Consider the following 17843-nt stretch of genomic DNA (forward strand, 5'->3'; position numbering starts at 1 on the left):
CGAAGGGCTAGAGGCATCACTACAGACCCAGGTTCGATCCCGGGCTGTACCACAACCTGCTGTGATCGGGAGTCCCGTAGGGCAGCACACTATAGGCCAAGCGCTGCCCAGGTTAGGGGAGGGTTTGGCCGGGGGGGGGGGGGGGGGGAAACCTTATGGCGCCGGCAGGCTGACCTCGGCCGTCAGGTGAACAGTGTTTCCTCCGACATATTGGTGCATCTTCCGGGTTAAGCGGGTAGCTGTTAAGAAGCTCGGTTTGGCTGGTCATGTTTGGCTGGTCAGAGGACGCATGACTCGACCTTCGATATATATTATATTATTATTGTATAATATATAGATATATTCAATATTTGTATTTTTTATTTTACCTTTATTTATACAGGTTTTTCTCATTGAGATAACATCTCTTTTCCAAAAGAGACCTGGTCCAATAGCAGCAGGGGGAACAACGTTTCAGACAAAACAACTTACGTACACAACATTAAACAAAGCTATAAACACACACACACACACAGTACAACAATAACATGTTACGTTAAAAACACGAACGTCTTGACTAAAAACAGCTGCCCTAAAAACAATTACACTCTTCTATACATCGATCAAGTGTTTAATAAGCTCCAACAACGAAACCAGATCATCACATTTTAAATGTTCAGGAGAGAATTCCAGGACCACGGAGCTGAGTAACAATTCGACCTGTTCTAATTTTTGTTAGAAGCAAATGAGAAGGGGGCCGTAATTGATATTTATTTACCGACATGACTAAAAAAGAACAGAGATAAAATGGCATTTTACCCAAAATGGCCTTAAATATCAGTGTATACCAGTGTTTAAGCCTACGCAAGGTCAATGACGACCAGCCAACAGCACTGGAGACATCACAATATCGAAATTGTGGAGAAAAAACGGGGGTAAAATTATTTTAAAAATACCGAAATTGGTTGTTCCCCCACCATTTACAACATCACTGAGCACCATCACTGTCTTTCCTTCGTGGATCTCCTGCATGTTTACATATCTGGCATTACTCATCTCATATGTATATACTGTATTCTATCCTATTCTACTGTATCTTAGTCTATGCATTACTCATCTCATATGTATATACTGTATTCTATCCTATTCTACTGTATCTTAGTCTATGCATTACTCATCTCATATGTATATACTGTATTCTATCCTATTCTACTGTATTAGTCTATGTATTACTCATCTCATATGTATATACTGTGTTCTATCCTATTCTACTGTATCTTAGTCTATGTATTACTCATCTCATATGTATATACTGTATTCTATCCTATTCTACTGTATCTTAGTCTATGTATTACTCATCTCAAATGTATATACTGTATTCTATCCTATTCTACTGTATCTTAGTCTATGCATTACTCATCTCATATGTATATACTGTATGCTTTCCTATTCTACTGTATCTTAGTCTATGTATTACTCATCTCATATGTATATACTGTATTCTATCCTATTCTACTGTATCTTAGTCTATGTATTACTCATCTCATATGTATATACTGTATTCTATCCTATTCTACTGTATCTTAGTCTATGCATTACTCATCTCATATGTATATACTGTATTCTATCCTATTCTACTGTATTAGTCTATGTATTACTCATCTCATATGTATATACTGTATTCTATCCTATTCTACTCTATCTGTCTATGTATTACTCATCTCATATGTATATACTGTATTCTATCCTACTGTATCTTAGTCTATGCATTACTCATCTCATATGTATATACTGTATTCTATCCTATTCTACTGTATCTTAGTCTATGCATTACTCATCTCATATGTATATACTGTATTCTATCCTATTCTACTGTATCTTAGTCTATGTATTACTCATCTCATATGTATATACTGTATTCTATCCTATTCTACTGTATCTTAGTCTATGTATTACTCATCTCATATGTATATACTGTATTCTATCCTATTCTACTGTATCTTAGTCTATGTATTACTCATCTCATGTGTATATACTGTATTCTATCCTATTCTACTGTATCTGTCTATGTATTACTCATCTCATATTTATATACTGTATTCTATCCTATTCTACTGTATCTGTCTATGCTGCTCTGATATCGCTCGTCCATATATTTATATATTCTTATTCCATTAGTTAGATTTGTGTGTATTAGGTATTTGTTGTGAAATTGTTAGATATTACTGCACTGTTGGAGCTAGGAACACAAGCATTTAGTTAGATACTACTGCACTGTTGGAGCTGGGAACACAAGCATTTAGTTAGATATTACTGCACTGTTGGAGCTAGGAACACAAGCATTTAGTTAGATACTCCTGCACTGTTGGAGCTAGGAACACAAGCATTTAGTTAGATATTACTGCACTGTTGGAGCTAGGAACACAAGCATTTAGGTAGATATTACTGCACCGTTGGAGCTAGAAACACAAGCATTTAGGTAGATATTACTGCACTGTTGGAGCTGGGAACACAAGCATTTAGTTAGATACTCCTGCACTGTTGGAGCTAGGAACACAAGCATTTAGTTAGATACTACTGCACTGTTGGAGCTGGGAACACAAGCATTTAGTTAGATACTCCTGCACTGTTGGAGCTAGGAACACAAGCATTTAGTTAGATATTACTGCACTGTTGGAGCTAGGAACACAAGCATTTAGGTAGATATTACTGCACTGTTGGAGCTAGAAACACAAGCATTTAGTTAGATATTACTGTTGGAGCTATGAACACAAGCATTTAGTTAGATACTACTGCACTGTTGGAGCTGGGAACACAAGCATTTAGTTAGATACTACTGCACTGTTGGAGCTATGAACACAAGCATGCATTTAGTTAGATACTCCTGCACTGTTGGAGCTAGGAACACAAGCATTTAGTTAGATATTACTGCACTGTTGGAGCTAGGAACACAAGCATTTAGTTAGATATTACTGCACTGTTGGAGCTAGGAACACAAGCATTTAGTTAGATATTACTGTTGGAGCTATGAACACAAGCATTTAGTTAGATACTACTGCACTGTTGGAGCTGGGAACACAAGCATTTAGTTAGGTACTACTGCACTGTTGGAGCTATGAACACAAGCATTTAGTTAGATACTCCTGCACTGTTGTGTTGGAGCTAGGAACACAAGCATTTAGTTAGATATTACGGCACTGTTGGAGCTCGGAACACAAGCATTTAGTTAGATATTACTGTTGGAGCTATGAACACAAGCATTTAGTTAGATACTACTGCACGGTTGGAGCTAGGAACACAAGCATTTAGTTAGATATTACTGCACTGTTGGAGCTAGGAACACAAGCATTTAGTGTGATATTACTGCACTGTTGGAGCTATGAACACAAAACATTTAGTTAGAAACACCCCATCACTTTACATTACTTACATATTTGCCTATGTATGTATGTATGGACCCAAACGTTTGGTATACATATTAGTTCAGAACCTAGCTATGAACCTCAGCTATCATAGCCAGTTGTATCAACTTCAAAACAGCCTGAATGACATTAATGAAGCCTATGGATTGAGTAGAATATAATATCATGTTGTGCCAAGGATGCAAGTCGTATATACATGTAGTTATTACCATGCATGAGATCCCCACATTGTAGCCTGTACATTTAATATGTTCACTAATCATGTACTCTACCTTGGCAAATAAAGGTGCAGTTTAGGTATGAATGTCTTTGAGATGATTATTCAGTCATATCCAATACCAGGAGTATCAAATTCCAGTCTTTGAATGACGCTGTGTCTGCATGTATGTATTACAATTCTACACTTCAACAGTGTTTACCAATCTTGGTCCTGGGACATCAATGGTTACACATTGTAACTAATAGACTAGAAACAGGATTTAACTAGTTAATTCATATATACAGAAATATAATGTTAAAAACCAGAACACTACACTTCCTATGCATCATGTAAATACTCCAACACCGGTTCATCTCAACATCTAATGCCCTTCATCTGCATTGATCTGATAAACACAGGATAGGTGGAGTATTTCATCACATTACACTTCATTTCAACCAGTAGAGAATGTGAAACGCTTTATTGAAAAGCTCATTATCCAAGTGTTATAAATACAAGTTCAATCTGTACTTCAATGCACATCTGTTGTGAATTATAAAAACAGAGAAAGAAAGAGGTGGAGAGAGAGGTGTAAAAGACAGAAAGGGAAAGAGGTAAGCACATAGGACCAGGGAAGGCAGCACATGATTAATGAATCACAGTGCTACCTAAATATTCTCTCAGTTCATCACAATTATATAGCAGTGTCTCTAGTCGGCCCAAAGGTTATCTTAAAAGCAGGTGAGGTGGCGATGATGGGACTAGGGGTTGGCATCCTCTCACATCAAAACATATCTGCAGACGAAAGACAGATGGAGAGAGAGAGCATGTTTAAGCCTTGTGTTTTTAGTTTTTATTCTAACATTGTTAGTCATCAATCAGGAGGTGAAATGCAAAACTGACCTGGGATCATTAACTCTGGGACTACTGCATCTATCTGTATTTCAATGTAAAGCATCTCTTTAATAATACTTCCTGTTGACCTGACCATGTGACCTCTCACTTCTGATCATGCTGTGCCCTCTATGTAGCCAGTTCAGATGCAGGAGTGGTTCACCGACACAGCTGATATAACCTAGAGGATTTAGGGAGAAGGGGAGAGAGGGATGAAGTGAAGGAGAGAGACTGTTATTGAGAAAATAAGGTAGTTAAAGCCACAGTGTTCAACAGGAATCTGTGTGTGGCCTCACCTGGTGTCCACACCACACTAAGTGGCTGCAGAGTACTTTATGCTGAAAAACATGAACGGACCCCAAGGACAAACAATATAGCGTAGTTATAGAAATAATGATGTGTCTTACTATTCTCCATGGTTGGCCCTCTTGCCTATTCTTTGAAGGTGGAAGGAGCCACAGTTATACACCTGAGCCTGCTTACTGCACAACACAATCCATCAATCGGATTGATACATGAGTGTGTGGGTTATAGGGTGTCAAATTGTTCTACATTTTTTCAATATGGGTTATTTAAAACAGCCTGTTTTGTTTTTGCACAGACATCACACCCTTACCTAAACAGCACCCTCACCTGAGAAGTAGAAATCAAAGGGAGAGAAACTGTGAATTGAATAACTGCAGTTGACATAGCTAAGTAAATGGAAGAATACTCTTATTGCAATGTGGATGGCTCTTAAAAGAGCCTTTGGTTGTGCATAGTGTAGTCTATGGTGTTGCTAGGGAACAGCACCCTCTTAAAAGAGCCTTTGGTTGTGCATAGTGTAGTCTATGGTGTTGCTAGGGAACAGCACCCTCTTAAAAGAGCCTTTGGTTGTGCATAGTGTAGTCTATGGTGTTGCCAGGGAACTGCACCCTCTTTGAAGAAGGAGGAGGTGAAGATCTCCTGCACACGGATTGCCTCTCTTGCTGCGTGGTTGGACCCCATCCTTGAAACATCCTGCAGAGCAGCAGACTCCTCCTCTGGGACACGGCGGCGAGCTGCAGATCCCCTCCTGGTCCTCGTGTCCATCCTCATGAAGTTACGCAGGACACAGGTAGCCTTCACACACCTGAATTCCTCCAGGAGGCAGTCCCAGATGACCCTGGTCACCCAACCTTGCAGTGCCCTACACGGTAACTGTAGGCAATCGTTTTGAAGGAATCTCCAGTTACAAAGTATCTGTAGCAATATGGAAGACAATGTAATTATTAGACTTTTACATCACCAGGTCATTGTGGATTACTAAAGTATAATATCCCTGATAACAAATCATGATAACATTGGATTGATAGATCCATGGGCACACATATGTACATGTGTAGCATGTGACAATAACAGGATCATATCAAGGATAGCATCACAAATGAATACATAAATACCACTTGAAGCTTGATAATGAGTTGATCATTTGAATCAGCTGTGCAGTGCTGAGGCAAAAACAACAATGTGCCTCTTTGAGTCCCCAGGACTAAGAACCACTGCTCTTCATTGGGACCTCTTCATATGTAGACTGGCTTTCATAGAGCTCTTTATCTGAGGACAGAAAACCTCACAAGAAACACACTTCATTATAGTCAAATTACACCACACTGAATATTATGTTACTATTATCTCCGTCCTCACTTCTAGGGACAGGAACTACACAAAAGTACCTGCCCTATCCAGAATAGCCTCCTCTCTCACTGACAGTAGGGGCTGCTATCCTTTCACCCTCCATGGTTGTTAGCTAGCTACCTACAAATGCATTTGGAGTTTGTTTTTTACAGTGATAAATACATCAAGATAGCTAGCTAATATGAAGTTAGACAGCTGATGATATTTAATTCACTTAGCTATCTATCTATCTATATAGTATTTGCTAGCCAACTAGCTAGCTCATTTAGCAGCTCATTAGAGTTAGCCTGCACTGTAGCTAGTTAGCTAATAATACATCGTTGTTTCTTTACATTTCCAAAATCTATTTCCTTACTTGAATAGGTTCTCCCAGCCATGTGGACAACTGGAAACAGGGCAGCAAAGTTTGTCACCAGAGCGTTTTAGAGGATATTACTATTGAACTATGTACCCATTTAATAACCAGACCTTCATACAAACTTGCTCTGGTCTGAATTCTTGACGGAGTCACAACGGGCGGCCTAAGCGGCACACAGCAGTTTACCGCTATTTATCTAGTGTACATTCACCCTCAGTCACCTTGTCCTAGAGAGATTTACATGGTTATCAAAACGTCACACCAGGGTGAGCCTGAACAAAACACAGCCCTGTGGGGAAAATGAATGGTGGAAAAACGATGTGAACCATTTCCCTGTTTGACCTGTAGTTGTTATGGATATTATGACTCTACAGCGCCCCACAGTGGACGGGTCACAACATGTTCCATTGATAAAGCAGACTTTATTTAACCTCCATGACGGGTCACAATATGTTCCATTGATAAAGCAGACTTAATTTAACCTCCATGACATCTTGTTTTTACATGACGTTGTAGATTGCAGCGTATGTATTTAGGATGTTTTCAGCGTGTTTTTAACCCTTTCAAACAATGGATTAATCGATTAATTAACATAAAAGAAAAAGTCAACTCAAGTCTGACAGTCCAAACAAAAACACATGGTTAGCGGATGTTAATGGTCACATACACATGGTTAGCAGATGTTAATGGTCACATACACATGGTTAGCAGATGTTAATGGTCACATACACATGGTTAGCGGATGTTAATGGTCACATACACATGGTTAGCGGATGTTAATGGTCACATACACATGGTTAGCGGATGTTATTGGTCACATACACATGGTTAGCGGATGTTAATGGTCACATACACATGGTTAGCGGATGTTAATGGTCACATACACATGGTTAGCGGATGTTAATGGTCACATACACATGGTTAGCGGATGTTAATGGTCACATACACATGGTTAGCGGATGTTAATGGACACATACACATTGTTAGCAGATGTTAACTTCTTTGGGCTGCAGGGGCAGTATTGAGTTGCCTGGATAAAAGGTGCCCATTTCAAACGGCCTCGTACTCAATTCTTGCTCGTACAATATGCAGATTATTATTACTATTGGATAGAAAACACTCTCTAGTTTCTAAAACCGTTTGAATTATATCTGTGAGTAAAACAGAACTCATTTTGCAGCAAACTTCCTGACAGGAAGTGGAAAATCTGAAATCGATGCTCTTTTCTAGGGCCTGCCTATAAATGTGCTTGATATGTATTAGTATACATGCACTTCATACGCCTTCCACTAGATGTCAACAGGCAGTGAGAGAAGAAATGGAGTGTATAACTTGATCTGAGGTCAAATAAAAGCTCTTGGCATGACGTGACACCAATTTCCTGTTTTCTGGAACGCGCGAGAAGGGACCTGGTATTGCCTTCTGAAAAGCTGTCGTTAGAGACGGCTAATATTTCCGGCTTTGATTTTATTTGATAAATGTGACAATATCATCGTAAAGTATGTTTTTTTCAATATAGTTTTATTAGATTATTGAATTTTTTTCGGGACGTTAGGCGTTTTGCTTTGTCTGCGTTTGTTGACGTTGGAGAGCTTCGCGCCACTTAGCTAGTGTGCTTGCTAATTTAAGAGGGAAAAATGCCATTCTAAAACCAAACAACGATTGTTCCCGACAAAGGACCCCTTGTACAACATTCTGATGGAAGATCATCAAAAGTAGGACCCGTTTTATGATGTTATTTCATATGACAGATATATGAACGAACACTAGTAGTTTGTATCTGTCTGTCGAACACTAGTAGTTTGCGCCCAGATTTTGGGCACTCTCTCGCTATAACGTAAGCTGGATGTCGTAATGAAGTTATTTTTAGAATTCTAAAACGGCGATTGCATTAACATCTTAGGGCTGCAAGCCCGATGTCGGTACACTTATGACAACAGCCAGCTCAAGTGCAGGGCGCAAAATTTTAAATATATTTTTTTAGAAATATTTAACTTTCACACATTAACAAGTCCAATACAGCAAATGAAATATAAACATCTTGTGAATCCAGCCAACATGTCCGATTTTTAAAATGTTTTACAGCGAAAACACCACGTATATTTATGTTAGCTCACCACCAAATACAAAAAAGGACAGACATTTTTCACAGCACAGGTAGCATGCACAAAACCAACCTAACTAACCAAGAAACAACTTCATCAGATGACAGTCTTATAACATGTTATACAATAAATCTATGTTTTGTTTGAAAAATGTGCATATTTCAGGTATAAATCAGTTTAACATTGCAGCTACCATCACAGTTACAAATAGCACCGAAGCAGCCAGAGTAATTACAGACACCAACGTGGAATACCTAAATACTCATCATAAAACATTTATGAAAAATACATGGTGTACAGCAAATGAAAGACAAGCATCTTGTGAATCCAGCCAATATTTCCGATTTCTTAAGTGTTTTACAGCGAAAACACAATATAGCATTATATTAGCTTACCACAATAGCCAGAAACACAAGCCATTTACCAGCAGCAAAAGTTAGCGATCGTAAAAACAAACCAGCAAAAGATATATAATTTTTGACTAACCTTGATAAGCTTCATCAGATGACAGTCCTATAACATCAGGTTATACATACACTTATGTTTTGTTCGAAAATTTGCATATTTAGAGCTGAAATCAGTGGTTATACATTGTGCTAACGTAGCATATTTTTCCCATTATGTCCGGATATTTTTATGACACTCACCTATTCTGACCAAATAACTATTCATAAACGTTACTAAAAAAAATACATGTTGTATAGGAAATGATAGATACACTAGTTCTTAAGGGTCACATACACATGGTTAGCAGATGTTAATGGTCACATACACATGGTTAGCAGATGTTAATGGTCACATACACATGGTTAGCAGATGTTAACCTGTTGAGGCTGGGGGCGCTGTTGTCACTATTTATGCTAATCGTGTAATTTTTGAAACGGCTTCCCACAAAATTCTTGATCGTACAATATGCATATTATTATTATTATTGGATAGAAAACAGTCTATAGTTTCTATAGGAGTTGAAATTTTGTCTCTAAGTGGAACAGAACCCATTCTACAGCAATTTCCCTGACATGGAGTCAGATTTCAGAAATGTTGGCCCCTGATCTGGAGTCAGTTAAAAGGTCACTGTTATTGCTATGAGTATACGGACACTGCTTACGTCTTCCCCTGGATGCCTTTACGTGATGACGATTTGAATGGGGTCGATTGCGCGTTCACAGGCACTATAAATTAAAAAACCCTGTAGCTAGCAACTCTTTTCTTGGTGCGTCATGCGCGTGGAGGACACCGACCCGCACCTGTTCCAAGCATTAGTGTTGGGAGTAATCTTTCTCCGGTCATGTTAAGACTCGTTATAGGAGTTAAAAACATCATAAGGTAGTTAATTTAAAGCGTTTTATAGCAATTTATATCCGTTTAGTGCGATTTTGGGACATTTATTTCTGAAACGCTGTGAATCGCTGGGCACGCTTCCAGTTCATCCCGAACGCAGTTGGCATTTCCACATGGCAAGAGGACAGCTTTCCACCAAAAGACGATTAGACCCAAGAAAGGATCCTTTGCCCAAGATACTGATGGAAGAACAGCTCAAAGTAGGACATTTTTATTATGATAAATCGTGTTTCTGTCGAAAAATGTTAGTGGCTTAGGACGCCATGTTTTTTGACGTAGCTTCGCTTGGCGCAAACTGTATTGAAAAGTAAGGATAATTTAAAAAATGTAAATCCGCGATTGTATTAAGAATTAAATTGTCTATCAATCGCTGTCCACCCTATATTTTTTAGTCACGTTTATGAGTATTTATGTATAAGAGTAGATCACTGTCTAATATGGCGCACCAACATTTTCTCACCAGCTGGGCTACTTTTGTCATTGTGTAACCATGATTTTGGTGGCTAAATATGCACATTTTCGAACAAACTGTATATGCATGTTGTAATGTGATGTTACAGGGGTGTCATCTGAAGAATTCTGAGAAGGTTAGTGAAAAAATAATATATTTTGGCGATGTTTACGTTATCGCTCACTTTGGCTAGAATTAATGCTGGGGTAATGTTTGCACATGTGCTATGCTAATATAACGATTTATTGTGTTTTCGCTGTAAGACACTTAGAAAATCTGAAATATTGTCTGTATTCACAGGATCTGTGTCTTTCGATTAGTGTATGCTGTGTATTTTTACGAAATGTTTGATTATTAGTAAGTAGGTAAACACGTTGCTCTATGTAGTTATTCTAGTCCATTTGTGACGGTGGGTGCAATTGTAACCTATGCCATCTACCTGAAATATGCACATTTTTCTAACAAAACCTATCCCATACCATAAATATGTTATCAGACTGTCATCTGATGAGTTTTTTTCTTGGTTAGGGGCTATAAATATCTTAGTTTAGCCGAATTAGTGATAGCTACTGTTGTTGGTGGACAAATAAAATATGGTGGATTATGCTAATGTGTTTTTAGCTAATAGATTTACATCTTTACATATTGTGTCTTCCCTGTAAAACATTTTAAAAATCGGACATGTTGGCTGGATTCACAAGATCTGTCTTTCATTAGCTGTATTGGACTTTAATGTGTGAAAGTTAAATATTTAAAAAAAAAAAAAAATTGGAATTTCGCGGCTCTGCCTTTTCAGTGGGGGTGGGGGGGGAGTGCCGCTAGCGGCACCCTCATCCTAGACAGGTTAATGCGACTGTAGCGAAATGCTTGTGCTTCTAGTTCCGACAATGCAGTAATATCTAACAAGTAATCTAACAAATTCACAACAACTACCTTATACACACAAATGTAAGGGATGAATAAGAATATGTACATATAAATACATGGATGAGCGATGGCCGTGCGTCATTGGCAGATGCAGTAGATGGTATAGAATACTGTATATACATGTGAGTATATACATATACTGTATATACATATGAGGGTAATGTAGCATATGTGAACATTATTAAAGTTGCGTTATTTAAAGTGACTAGTGATACCTTTTATTAAGTCCATTTATTAAAGTGGCCAGAGATTGAGTCTGTATGTTGGCAGCAGCCTCTCTATGTTAGTGATGGCTGTTTAACAGTCTGATGGCCTTGAGATAGAAGCTGTTTTTTCAGTCTCTCGGTCCCAGCTTTGATGCACCTGTACTGACCTCGCCTTCTGGATGATAGCGGTGTGAACAGGCAGTGGCTCGGGTGGTTGTTGTCCTTGATGATCTTTTTGGCCTTCCTGTGACATCGAGTGGTGTAGGTGTCCTGGAGGGCAGGTAGTTTGCCCCGGTGATGCCTTGTGCAGACCGGACCACCCTCTGGAGGGTCTTGCGGTTGAGGGCGGTGCAGTTGCCATACCAGGCGGTGATACAGCCCGACAGGATGCTCTCGATTGTGCGTCTGTAAAATGTTTGTGAGTGTGTTCGGTGACAAGACAAATTTCTTCAGCCTCCTGAGGTTGAAGAGTCGCTGTTGCGCCTTCTTCACCACACTGTCTGTGTGGGTGGACCATTTCAGTTTGTCTGTGATGTACGCCGAGGAACTAAAAACGTTCCACCTTCTCCACTACTGACCCATCAATGTGGATGGGGGGGGGGGGTGCTCCCTCTGCAGTTTCCTGAAGTCCACGATCATCTCCTTTGTTTCGTTGATGTTGAGTGAGAGGTTATTTTCCTGACACCACACTCCGAGGGCCCTCGCCTCCTCCCTGTAGGTCGTCTCGTCATTGTTGGTAATCAAGCCTACCACTGTAGCGTTGTCTGCAAACTTGATGATTGAGTTGGAGGTGTGCATGGCCACGCAGTCATGGGTGAACAGGGAGTAATGGAGAGGGCTCAGAACGCACCCTTGTGGGCCCCAGTGTTGAGGATCAACAGGGTGACGATATTGTTTCCTACCTTCGCCACCTGGGGGCAGCCGGTCAGAAAGTCCAGGACCCAGTTGCACAGGGTGGGGTCGAGACCCAAGGTCTCGAGCTTAACTTCTCTAGGGTAGGGGGCAGCATTTGGAATTTTGGATGAAAAGCGTGCCCAAATTAAACTGCCTCCTACTCGGGCCCAGGAAATATGATATGCATATAACTGGTTCAATAATTACACATAATTCTTAATAATGTAGCAATTTAGAAACAGTCACATGTTCAACTATCATCAGCTGATCCAGGAAATCATTTTCTGAATGCCAGTCACATGACAAACATCACGACATGCAACAACCAAAGTGCTTCTTCATTCATTACTCTGGTAAAGACAGTTATGCCGTGCTCCACGTTGGATCCAACATCCCTAACAAATTGATGTTTATATTGTGTTATTGTCTGCTTGATTTACAGTAGGGTCTCGTTAGTCTGTTTCGACACGGAGAAACTTAGCTCATGTGTAGAGAGAGAACTGTTCCTTAATGGATGGGCTATTGTACAACACACAGAGCTATTTTCCGTTATTCAGGACATTTAGAATGACATCACATTACAGAGTAGCCTAGTGGGATTATTCACAAAATTATCTGGTGATCAGGTTATGAAATGTCATGAAAAAGACATTTTAGTTTCCATGTTTCACCTGTAAATATTAAATTATTTATAGTCATAGGTCCATGTTGTTGTTAGGTGAAGTTATGGGTCCTACAGTAGGTCTATGTTGTTGTTAGGTGAAGTTATGGGTCCTACAGTAGGTCTATGTTGTTGTTAGGTGAAGTAATGGGTCTTACAGTAGGTCTATGTTATTGTTCTTGTATTCACACCAATAATACTTTTCAATACTTTGTAGAATCACCTTTTGTAAATGACATAACCGACGTCAAGGATCGGTAGGATAGTCAGTTTTACGAGGCCATGTTTGGCAGCGTGAAGGAGGCTATAGGAAATAGGAAGCCGATTCTAGATTTAACTTTGGATTGGAGATGCTTAATGTGAGTCTGGAAGGAGAGTTTACAGTCTAACCAGACACCTAGGTATTTATAGTTGTCCACATATTCTAAGTCAGAACCGTCCAGAGTAGTGATGCTTGTCGAGCGGGCGGATGCGGGCAGCGATCGGTTGAAGAGCATGCATTTAGTTTTACTAGCATATAAGAGCAGTTGGAGGCCACGGAAGGAGTGTTGTATGGCGTTGAAGCTCGTATGGAGGTTTGTTAACACAGTGTCCAAAGAAGGGCCAGATGTATACAGAATGGTGTCATCAGAGAAACACCCACAGCAAGAGTTACATAATTTATATATACAGAGAGTCAGCCTGAGAATTGAAACCTGTGGCACCCCCATAGACTACCAGAGGTCCGGACAACAGGCCCTCTGATTTTACACACTGAACACCATCAGAGAAGTAGTTGGTGAACCAGGCGAGGCAGTCATTTGAAAAACCAAGGCTGTTGAGTCTGCCGATAAGAATACGGTGATTGACAGAGTCGAAAGACTTGGCCAGGTCGATGAAGACGGCTGCACAGTACTGTCTTTTATCGATGTCGGTTTTGATATCGTTTAGGACATTGAGGGTGGTTGAGGTGCACCCGTGACCAGCTCGGAAACCAGGTTGCATAGCGGAGAAGGTACGGTGGGATTCGAAATGGTCAGTGATCTGTTTGTTCACTTGGCTTTCGAAGACTTTAGAAAGGCAGGGCAGGATGGATATAGGTCTACAACAGTTTGGGTCTAGAGTGTCACCCCCTTTGAAGAGGGGGATGACCGCGGCAGCTTTCAGATCTTTAGGAATCTCAGACGATACGAAAGAGAGGTTGAACTGACCAGTAATAGGGGTTGCAACAATGGTGGCAGATAACTTTAGGAAGAGAGGGTCCAGATTGTCTAGCCCAGCTGATTTTTAGGCATCCAGATTTTGCAGCTCTTTCAGAACATCAGCTGTCTGGATTTGGGTGAAGGAGAAGCGGGGGGAGCTTGGGCAAGTTGCTGCGTGGTGTGCAGAGCTGTTAGCCGGGGTTGGGGTAGCCAGGTGGAAAGCATGGCCAGCCGTAGAAAAATGCTTATTGAATTGCTCTATTGTCGTGGTTTTATCAGTGGTGACAGTGTTTCCTAGCCTCAGTGCAGTTGGCAGCTGGGAGGAGATACTCTTATTGTCCATGGACTTTACAGTGTCCCAAAACTTTTTGGAATTAGTGCTGCAGGATGCATATTTCTGTTAGGAAAGTAAAGGCTAGCTTTTTCAAACTGACCGTGTGTATTGGTTTCTGACTTCCCTGAAAGTTTCATATCGCGGGGAATATTCGATGCTAGTGCAGTACACCACAGGGTGTTTTTGTGCTGGTCAAGGGCAGTCAAGTCTGGAGTGAACCAAGGGCAGACGTCAATTGTTGTACAACATCATGGCTACGCTGTTGGCATCACCTTTTGCAGTGGATTTCTGCTGTTGTGGGCCTTTAACCATCTGTCTGTTTATGTTCGTCAAAAGAGAGATCAGGGTCGAGAGTAACGCCGAGGTCCTTCACAGTTTTATTTGACACAACCGTGCAACCATCAAGATTAATTGTCAGATTCAACAGAAGATCTCTTTGTTTCTTGGGACCTAGAACAAGCATCTCTGTTTTGTCCGAGTTTAAAATTAGAAAGTTTTCAGCACTTCCTTATGTCTGAAACACAGGCTTCCAGCGAGGGCAATTTTGGGGCTTCACCATGTTTCATTGAAATGTACAGCTGTGTGTCGTCAGCATAGCAGTGAAAGTTAACATTAGGTTTCCGAATGACATCACCAAGAGGTAGAATATATAGTGAAAACAATAGTGGTCCTAAAACGGAACCGTGAGGAACACCGAAATTTACAGTTGATTTGTCAGAGGACAAACCATCCACAGAGACAAACTGATATCTTTGCGACAGATAAGACAAGGCCAGAACTTGTCCGTGTAGACCAATTTGGGTTTCCAATCTCTCCAAAAGAATGTCGTGAGCGATGGTATCAAAAGCAGCACTAAGGTCTAGGAGCACGAGGACAGATGCAGAGCCTCAGTCTGACGCCATTAAAAGGTAATTTACCACCTTCACAAGTGCAGTCTCAGTGCTATGATGGGGTCTAAAACCAGACTGAAGCATTTTGTATACATTGTTTGTCTTCAGGAAGGCTGTGCAACAGCTTTTTCTAAAAATGTTTGAGAGGAACGGGAGATTCGATATAGACCGATAGTTTTTTTACATTTTCTGGGTCAAGGTTTGGCTTTTTCAAGAGAGGCTTTATTACTGCCATTTTTAGTGTTTGGTACACATCCGTTGGATAGAGAGCCATTTATTATGTTCAACATAGGAGGGCCAAGCACAAGGGTCCAGTATGCAGCTTGAAGGTTTAGAGGCCATGAATATTTTCATCATTGTGTCAAGAGGTATAATACTAAAACACTTGTGTCTCCCTTGATCCTAGGTCCTGGCAGAGTTGTGCAGACTCAGGACTACTGCTTTGGAGTAATACGCAGATTTAAAGAGGAGTCCGTAATTTGCTTTCTAATGATCATGATCTTTTCCTCAAAGAAGTTCATGAATTTATTACTACCAAAAATAAATTTTGGATTGTTCTTATTTTCCTCAATTAACTTCTTGGAAAAATAGGATGATCGAGCAGCAGTGAGGGCTCTTCGATACTGCACGGTACTGTCTTTCCAAGCTAGTCGGAAGACTTCTAGTTTGTTGTGGTGCCATTTCCGTTCCAATTTTCTGGAAGCTTGCTTCAGAGCTTGGGTATTTTCTGTATACCAGGGAGCTAGTTTCTTATGACAAATGTTTTTCGTTTTTAGGGGTGCGACTGCATCTAGAGTATTGCGCAAGGTTAAATTGAGTTCCTCAGTTAGGTGGTTACCTGATTTTTGTCCTCTGACGTCCTTGGGTAAGCAGAGGGAGTCTGGAAGGGCATCGAGGAATCTTTGGGTTGTCTGAGAATGTATAGCATGACTTTTGATGATCCTCGGTTGGGGTCTGAGCAGATTATTTGTTGCGATTGCAAAAGTAATAAAATGGTGGTCCGATAGTCCAGGATTATGAGGAAAAACATTAAGATCTACAACATTTATTCCATGAGACAAAACTAGGTCCAGAGTATGACTGTGGCAGTGAGTAGGTCCAGAGACATGTTGGACAAAACCCACTGAGTCGATGATGGCTCCGAAAACCTTTTGGAGTGGGTCTGTGGACTTCTCCATATGAATATTAAAATCACCAAAAATTAGAATATGATCTGCTATGACTACAAGGTCCAATAGGAATTCAGGGAACTCAGAGCGGAACGCTGTATATGGCCCAGGAGGCCTGTAAACAGTAGCTATAAAAAGTGATTGAGTAGGCTGCATAGATTTCATGACTAGAAGCTCAAAAGACGAAAACGTCATTTATTTTTTTGTAAATTGAAATTTGCTATCGTAAATGTTAGCAACACCTCCGCCTTTGCGGGATGCACGGGGTATATGGTCACTAGTGTAACCAGGAGGTGAGGCCTCATTTAACACAGATGTGATTGGCCATGTTTCAGTCAGGCCAATCTCATCAAGATTATGATCATTGACTATAACTGCCTTTGAAGTGAGGGATCTAACATTAAGTAACCCTATTTTGAGATGTGAGGTATCACAATCTCTTTCAATAATGGCAGGCATGGAGGAGGTCTTTATTCTAGTGAGATTGCTAAGGCGAACACCGCCATGTTTAGTTTTGCCCAACCTAGGTCGAGGCACAGACACAGTCTCAATGGGGATAGCTGAGCTGACTACACTGACTGTGCTAGTGGCTATCGGTGTCCTCATTAGCAGGGAGGAGTTTCTGCATTGAAATGATGTGTCCATCGCCCTCGTACCTCAATTTTGTTAAACACAGAAAGGGGCTTATATTGGAGACCAAAAGTCGTTTGGCACACTGCTTAGAGTTTCAACAACATGAATAACTTATTTCTAGCCTACAATCATCGATGTTACTTCTAATGTGAAAACAAGACAAAATATGACTATTGTTGCTCATTTTAAGACAATTGTCAAATAATTTGAACATTTATTACAGACGTCAATTGTTGTACAACATCGTGGCTACGCTGTTGGCATCACGTTTTACAGTGGATTTCCGCTGTTGTGGGCCTTTACCATCTGTCTGACTTTGTTGTTCACACAGGAGAGAGACGGGACTACCGTGGGTCCTCTGAGGAGCCTCAACAACCTCATGATGCTGACAAGGCAGAGAAGAGTTTCTCCAGATCAGAACACCTCAAGAAACACCCGCAGAGATCCACAAGGAAGAAATCTCACTGCTGCTCTGACTGTGGGAAGAGATTCACCTCATCAGGAATTAAAATTCGTCAGAGAACACACACAGGAGAGAAACCT

At 40.4% G+C, this 17843-nt stretch overlaps 1 long non-coding RNA gene across 2 annotated transcripts; it reads right to left on the reverse strand.

Moving 5' to 3' along the window:
• Positions 1 to 4066: 4066 nt before the first annotated feature.
• LOC129848791 (uncharacterized) lies at positions 4067 to 6390 on the reverse strand. Of its 2 annotated transcripts, XR_008758561.1 has the most exons (3): positions 4902 to 6390; positions 4604 to 4675; positions 4067 to 4395 (listed from the first exon to the last, which is right to left on the reverse strand). It is a non-coding gene; the product is annotated as an uncharacterized LOC129848791 (long non-coding RNA). The 2 variants fall into 2 exon arrangements; XR_008758560.1 differs by lacking the exon at positions 4902 to 6390 and having other exon boundaries at positions 4604 to 4852.
• Positions 6391 to 17843: the final 11453 nt, after the last annotated feature.

The sequence above is a fragment of the Salvelinus fontinalis genome, unplaced genomic scaffold (genome assembly GCF_029448725.1).
Source record: "Salvelinus fontinalis isolate EN_2023a unplaced genomic scaffold, ASM2944872v1 scaffold_1177, whole genome shotgun sequence".
NCBI classification, from domain to species: domain Eukaryota; kingdom Metazoa; phylum Chordata; class Actinopteri; order Salmoniformes; family Salmonidae; genus Salvelinus; species Salvelinus fontinalis.